Genomic DNA, 6,219 nt, shown 5'->3' on the forward strand with positions numbered 1-6,219 from the left:
ACATTAAAAGTTTTATGTTTTTCCGGGTTTCTTAAATATCACAAATTTTTTATGTATCTATTTCAACACGTTCCGATTCTTGTAATAACTACACTTTCCACGTTTTATCGCCATTAACAATAACAATTGTGATTTAATTTTGGGTAAAAGCCAATTTTATCATTCTATCAGTATCATTATCTTCTTTGTTCCTAAATGTAAACAAAAAAATGAAGTTTCGCATGAATATAATTATTTTACTTTAACTACTGAATAATTTCACCTGTTGCAAAAAAAAATAACAAGGTTGAGATTACTAACTTATTAAATACAAAAAAAATAAAACTTGCTTAGCTTACTGTAATACAATTTCGAACCATCCACATCGCGAACACAATCTATACCGATCATTAACTTATCATTATTACTGTATCTGTCAATGAAATCTAAATTATAAGTCGGGAACCTTCAGATACGTATTATCTTCTCTGTGTCATTCACAATATATTGCCACCTTGAAAGCACGTGATTGTGAAAAGCATGATACCGAAACATCGTCTATGCAACACTCATTTTGACTGCACATCACAGTTTTTTAACACCAAACTATCAGAACCCACATGATTATATAATATATATAATGTAGCGTAGTTCTTCACATTATTGCATAAATAAATGTTTATTCCCATCACAATTCTTAACCGATTGCAAAAATCAAACTTCAAATAATGAATATATTGCAATTTCTTATTTTGAAAATGCTACTTAAACTTTCGTTTATTATTTCATGATTATTTCGGACACAATTAACTATCCAAATAAACATTCACACAATTAGAAAGTGTTTTATATGCTATTTAGAATTATATTATGAATTACAGAAACCAGTTGTTACTTGTTAGCTTGAAAAATAGATTACAAGAAAAAAGATTATATATATAATGGAATATTGACACTATCTTTAAATGTGAGTGATTTATTTTTTAGCAGTATAATCATGCAATAAAGAAAACAATTTAGTGGTGGTGTTTTGGAAATGAAAGAAGTATTTTTGTTTACGTTTAGTCTTTAAATTTACAAAATTTATTATATGTTAGCAAATAGGAATATTGCTGTAACGTGTCATTTCGTTGGTCAATTATTTGTTAAACATAAAGTCCAGTCCACATAACAATAATCAATCAAATTATTTCTTCTTTAATATTTGCTACAGCCACTTACACCCGTAGGTCTATCTTCACAATGTGTAGAATAGACGCGATAAATCTGATTGAATAACGTTTTTTGACTCCGAACTACTAAATTCACTGAAAACTTAACACACCTCCTTGAGAGAACGACCAACTGGGCAAATTCAGCGAAAAAAAAGAAAAAATTAATGGCGGAAAGTGGCCTGCTCAGGAGACCAGAGTTCCTTCAAAAACAATTTCAGGAAATCATCAAGGATGGAGCCGCCAGTGGATTCAATGGATTACTTGCCCAAAAAGAACTCTCCCAGCCAGCGTTGGATTAACCATTAAGCAAGATAAGCATGTGCTTAGGGAACCAAGGGAAGGGGGCACCACAGAGTTTTCCCTAGCTATCATGCCCTTAGCCCTTTTACTGCCACACTCAACTTTAGTCGATTCTTTGTAATTGATTTTATCTGCCGTGTTCGACTTTACTCTGCATTGTCAAAAACAACAACATTTTATTTGGCTCAGGGAGTGACTAAAGTTTCGAGAAACTACTAAACTGCGTATCTGAAGTAAGAAGTCATTGATTTCCAAAAGATTACTGTAAAGAGCAGAACAAAATGTTGATAAAACTTCAAGTAAAAGATGATCGTATGTTATGATGTATGACTTTGAAGATGAAATATTTTTTCTCAATCATTTCTTCTGTTGTGGCTATAAATAAGAAATTATAAACAGTGGAACTGTTTTGTTTTACCTTTTCCTGCTTTATTCAGTCACATCTACAGAAAAATAGTAGTATAATACCACAGAAAAATAAGTCAAACGAAATGGTGACAGATGTGTTTAGAGACGTAGCTAGTTTTATGTTTTTTTTCAGCTTCTGTTTTCGTACGTTATATTTGGGTTATTGTCTCGTTTGTTTGAAGTTTATTTGCGTTAGTATTGCATTATTCATGTGTGTTTTGTAATATTTTTATAAGTGTGTTTCTCACTCAAGCTTTTCTGAGCCGTGATTTTTTGGCTTGAAACAACTTGCAATAAAAAAACAACAAAATTCCAAAAACTTCCTTTGTGTGTGAGTACATGTTTTGAAATTTATCATACCAAGAAAAAATTTAGAAAGTAATGCCACCGTCCATAGTTTACATGTAACCTATAAGAGTATTTGTGCATGTATGTATTCCCTTGTGATTATATAATAATATAAACAGATCTGCCCCCCGCTAATACAGCAGTAAGTCTGCACATTTACAATGCTAAAATCATGGATTCAATCCTCTCGGTGGTTCAGCAGATAGCCCGATATCGCTTTGTTGAAAGAAAACACACACATAAACAGATCTGAAGCTGAGATTTACTTAGTTTTGTTTGTTTGTTTGTTTTGGAATTTCGCACAAAGCTACTCGAGGGCTATCTGTGCTAGCCGTCCCTAATTTAGCAGTGTAAGACTAGAGGGAAGGCAGCTAGTCATCACCACCCACCGCCAACTCTTGGGCTACTCTTTTACCAACGAATAGTGGGATTGACCGTCACATTATAACGCCCCCACGGCTGGGATGGCGAGCATGTTTGGCGCGACTCGGGCGCGAACCCGCGACCCTCAGATTACGAAGCTCACGCTTTAACGCGCTAGGCCATGCCAGGCCTCTAGAGATTTACTTAGAGGATAAATACAAGAGTGCCCGATCTTAAGTCGCATTTAAGACCGGGCACCCTTGCTTTTAATCCCCATTCATAAACAGCCAACGACATTTTGTCAAATATGCCATTTTTAGACCCAAAAATGGAGATCACAATTATATTCTTACATTTTCCTTGATCCTATCTCAACGTCATAATGCCCCGACCCGGCCGGGCCCTCTGGTGATATGTTTTATAAGACGAACGAACAATCCGAGACAAAAACACAGAGACAACGGCGACAAACTTTTAACTGTAATTCAGCTATTTTGCGACTATAAATTGAGATCATTATGTGTTCTATTACATTTCTGAAAGGCTGGGAAAACAATTAACAGATTGGAGCAGTCTGTAGGCGATAATTTGACTTTTTAGGTCAGAGGTGCTTAAGACTTCGACATGTACGACAGCGTGTTTCTTAACGTTGTTATGTGTACATTATACTACTAGTAGTAGTACAGTACTGTGGTACTGTGTGTTATGTCTTTGGGTTCTCATAAAACACTTGTTATCGAGTAACAACAAAACTCAGACGTGCCGCAGCTTCCTGTACTTTATTTAGAATAGCCTCGCACATACAAAATACTAAGTGCTGATTGGCTAATAATGTCACATACATAACATCTCCCTTTTTTTTTTAACAATTAAGACAATTAATTATTGTTACATAAATTTGGATTTATATATCTTATAGTTATAACATCAAAAGACATAATAAACTATGTTGTTATTAATGTCTATTTTGGTAATATGATAACTGTATTTTTCTTTTAATATGATAAGTGTAAATACACAGAAAATTAAATTTTTCTTTAACATTAAAAACTGGGCCCTTTTTTTTTTACTAACTACATAACACATTATATCAATCAGATATAACAACATAATAATATATAAAATGAAGTAAAAAAAAATTCTACCAAATTACTACACAAATACAAGAGTATTTTAACTCTTACAAATACAAAAGTATTCTTTCTTTTACAATTCTTATTCTCAATCATTAAGTATTACATTTTTCTTGTAACATTCTTGCTCATTTTAACAATTCACATAACAAAATCTCTTAGTTTTGTAGGAGCTTTAGAAATTCTACCTGTTCTTGTTACAATTTCACTCTTTTGAGCAGGAGCAATATCTTGCATTTGATTTTTATTTTTAGCATGTGTAATACTTTGTTTCAATTGTGGAGATTCACATATATGGCTAGCTCTGGGTGACCCTGATTGAGACATATTTTGTCTTGGGGGTGTTTTAGGGATATTTGGCACATTTTCTGGGACAGACTCTTCTGCAATCAAATCATCTTGTGATTTTCTTCTAAGATATCTCTGTCGAGCACTGTGATAGACATCATCTTCATTTGTTTGCAGTAAATGTCTACGATTTCTACAAATCATCCTGCCTGCTGGTGTTTGTAATATGTAGCTTCGGGGTTTCTCAACTTGCCCTAATAACTGAGCTGGCATCCACTTGTTTTCATGTCTGTATCTTACACATTTTTTCAAGATCCAATGGTTTTGAATTCTGATCATATCTTGATTTACTTTTCTGTTTCTGAATGTCGATTTCTGACGTCACTTTATCACTGTTTATCACTTGTGGAATAAGCAACTTCTCATTTGTCGGTAACCTCGTTCTGGTTCTACGACTCATGCACCTTTGCACTGGTGATCCAATTTTTGCATCTTTTGGTGTATTTCGGTAGTCTAACAATACTAAATGCAGGTCTGATTTTTCTTTCAGAGATTTTATAACAAGTCTTTTCGCTGTCTGAACTGCGCGTTCCGCCAGTCCATTTGCTTGTGGATATCGGGCACTGAATGTTTGGTGTTTAAATCCCCAGATCTGACTGAAATCTTTAAACTCTTTAGCATCATACTGTGGATCATTGTCCGAATACACAGTCTGAGATATGCCATGCGTAGCGAAAAGTTTCTTCAACTTCTGAACTGTTTGTTCGGATGTGATCTCTTTTTCATATTCATTGATCTCCAAATATCCACTGTAATGATCAACTACTACTAGATAATGTGTTCCTTGGTTTTCAAATAAGTCTGTTGAAACATATTGCCATGGCAACGTTGGTGTAGGTGTGCTGATCATTGGTTCTTTTTTGTTGTGCATTTCTCATTGTTTGACATGTGGTACATTTTGAGACAGTGTCTTCGATTTGTTTGTTCATTCCTTTCCAAAATAAAATGTCACGTGCAAGCTGCTTTGATCTCACAACTCCTTGATGGCTTTGATGTACGAGTTTCAGTATGTTATGTCTCATTGACCTTGGTATCATGACTCTCTCTCCTTTGAATAATATAGCATCATATACTGTCAGCTCTTCTCGGAAATCCCAATATGGCCTTGCTTCTGGTGGTACCTCGTCTCGATTTTCGGGCCATCCTTTCACAATCTGTTCTTTGAGAATTTGATATTCTGTATCATTTTCTATCGCGATCTTTAGCTCTTGTTGCTTTTCTTCGGTGAATGCAGACAAACTTGCGACTTCAGTTGCGAAACTTGACAATCTCGCATATCATCTACCAGGCCAGGATATTCATCTTTCACTGGAAATCTGCTCAATGCATCTGCGATAGGTATGTCTTTACCTGGTTTTCCGACTAACCTGATGTTGTACAGCTGTAGTTTTAAAAGCATTTTCTGTAGTCATAACGGAACTTGTCCCAATGGTTTGTCTTGAATACGGACCAATGGCAAATGATCTGTCTCCACTGTGATATCATTTCGGCCATATAACAAGTGATGAAATTTTCTGCAACCAAATACAACTGCTAATAGTTCTTTCTCTATTTGTGCATACGCTCTTTCTGTTTGTGTTAGTGTTTTAGATGCATAGACAACTGGTTGATTGTTTTGTAATATCACAACACCTAGTCCACCTTGTGATGCGTCACATGACAATGTCAACGGTTCATTAAGTGCATAATATCTCAGAACTGGAGCTTGGCTGAGAGCAGTCTTGAGCTTTGAAAACGCCTCCTGCTGTGGTACATCAAAATAGAATTCATGCGTTTCTTCTGTCTTCTTCTTGACTACTTCTCGTAGAGGTTCAGTTAAATCAGAATAATTAGGTATGTATTTGGACAGGTACGTAGCCATTCCGAGCAGTGTTCTTACTTCGTCGCGATTGGTTGGAGTATGCATTTCATGTATTGCACGCACTTTTTTCATCAGAAACTTTGATGCCGTTGCCTGTGATCACATGACCTGTGTAGTCTACCTCTGGCTGGCCAAACAAACATTTTGATAGTCGAAATGTCACATCATTTTGTCTAGCGGTTTCCAACGTGTTGCGTAGCACTTTACAATGTTCAGGTAGTGTAACAGTATCGAGTAGTATGTCGTCAAAAATGTTATTCATATG

General features: G+C 35.2%; 1 protein-coding gene across 1 annotated transcript in view; it reads right to left on the reverse strand.

Annotated features, from left to right (window-relative positions):
- Positions 1-585, reverse strand: part of LOC143241019 (uncharacterized) — a 34,640-nt gene extending 34,055 nt beyond the window's left edge. The window contains exon 1 of the mRNA XM_076484431.1: positions 339-585. The gene's annotated coding sequence lies outside the window, so the exon portion shown is untranslated. The remainder of the gene's footprint in view (positions 1-338) is intronic.
- Positions 586-6,219: the final 5,634 nt, after the last annotated feature.

This window comes from Tachypleus tridentatus, chromosome 13 (assembly GCF_004210375.1).
Source record: "Tachypleus tridentatus isolate NWPU-2018 chromosome 13, ASM421037v1, whole genome shotgun sequence".
Lineage (NCBI taxonomy): Eukaryota > Metazoa > Arthropoda > Merostomata > Xiphosura > Limulidae > Tachypleus > Tachypleus tridentatus.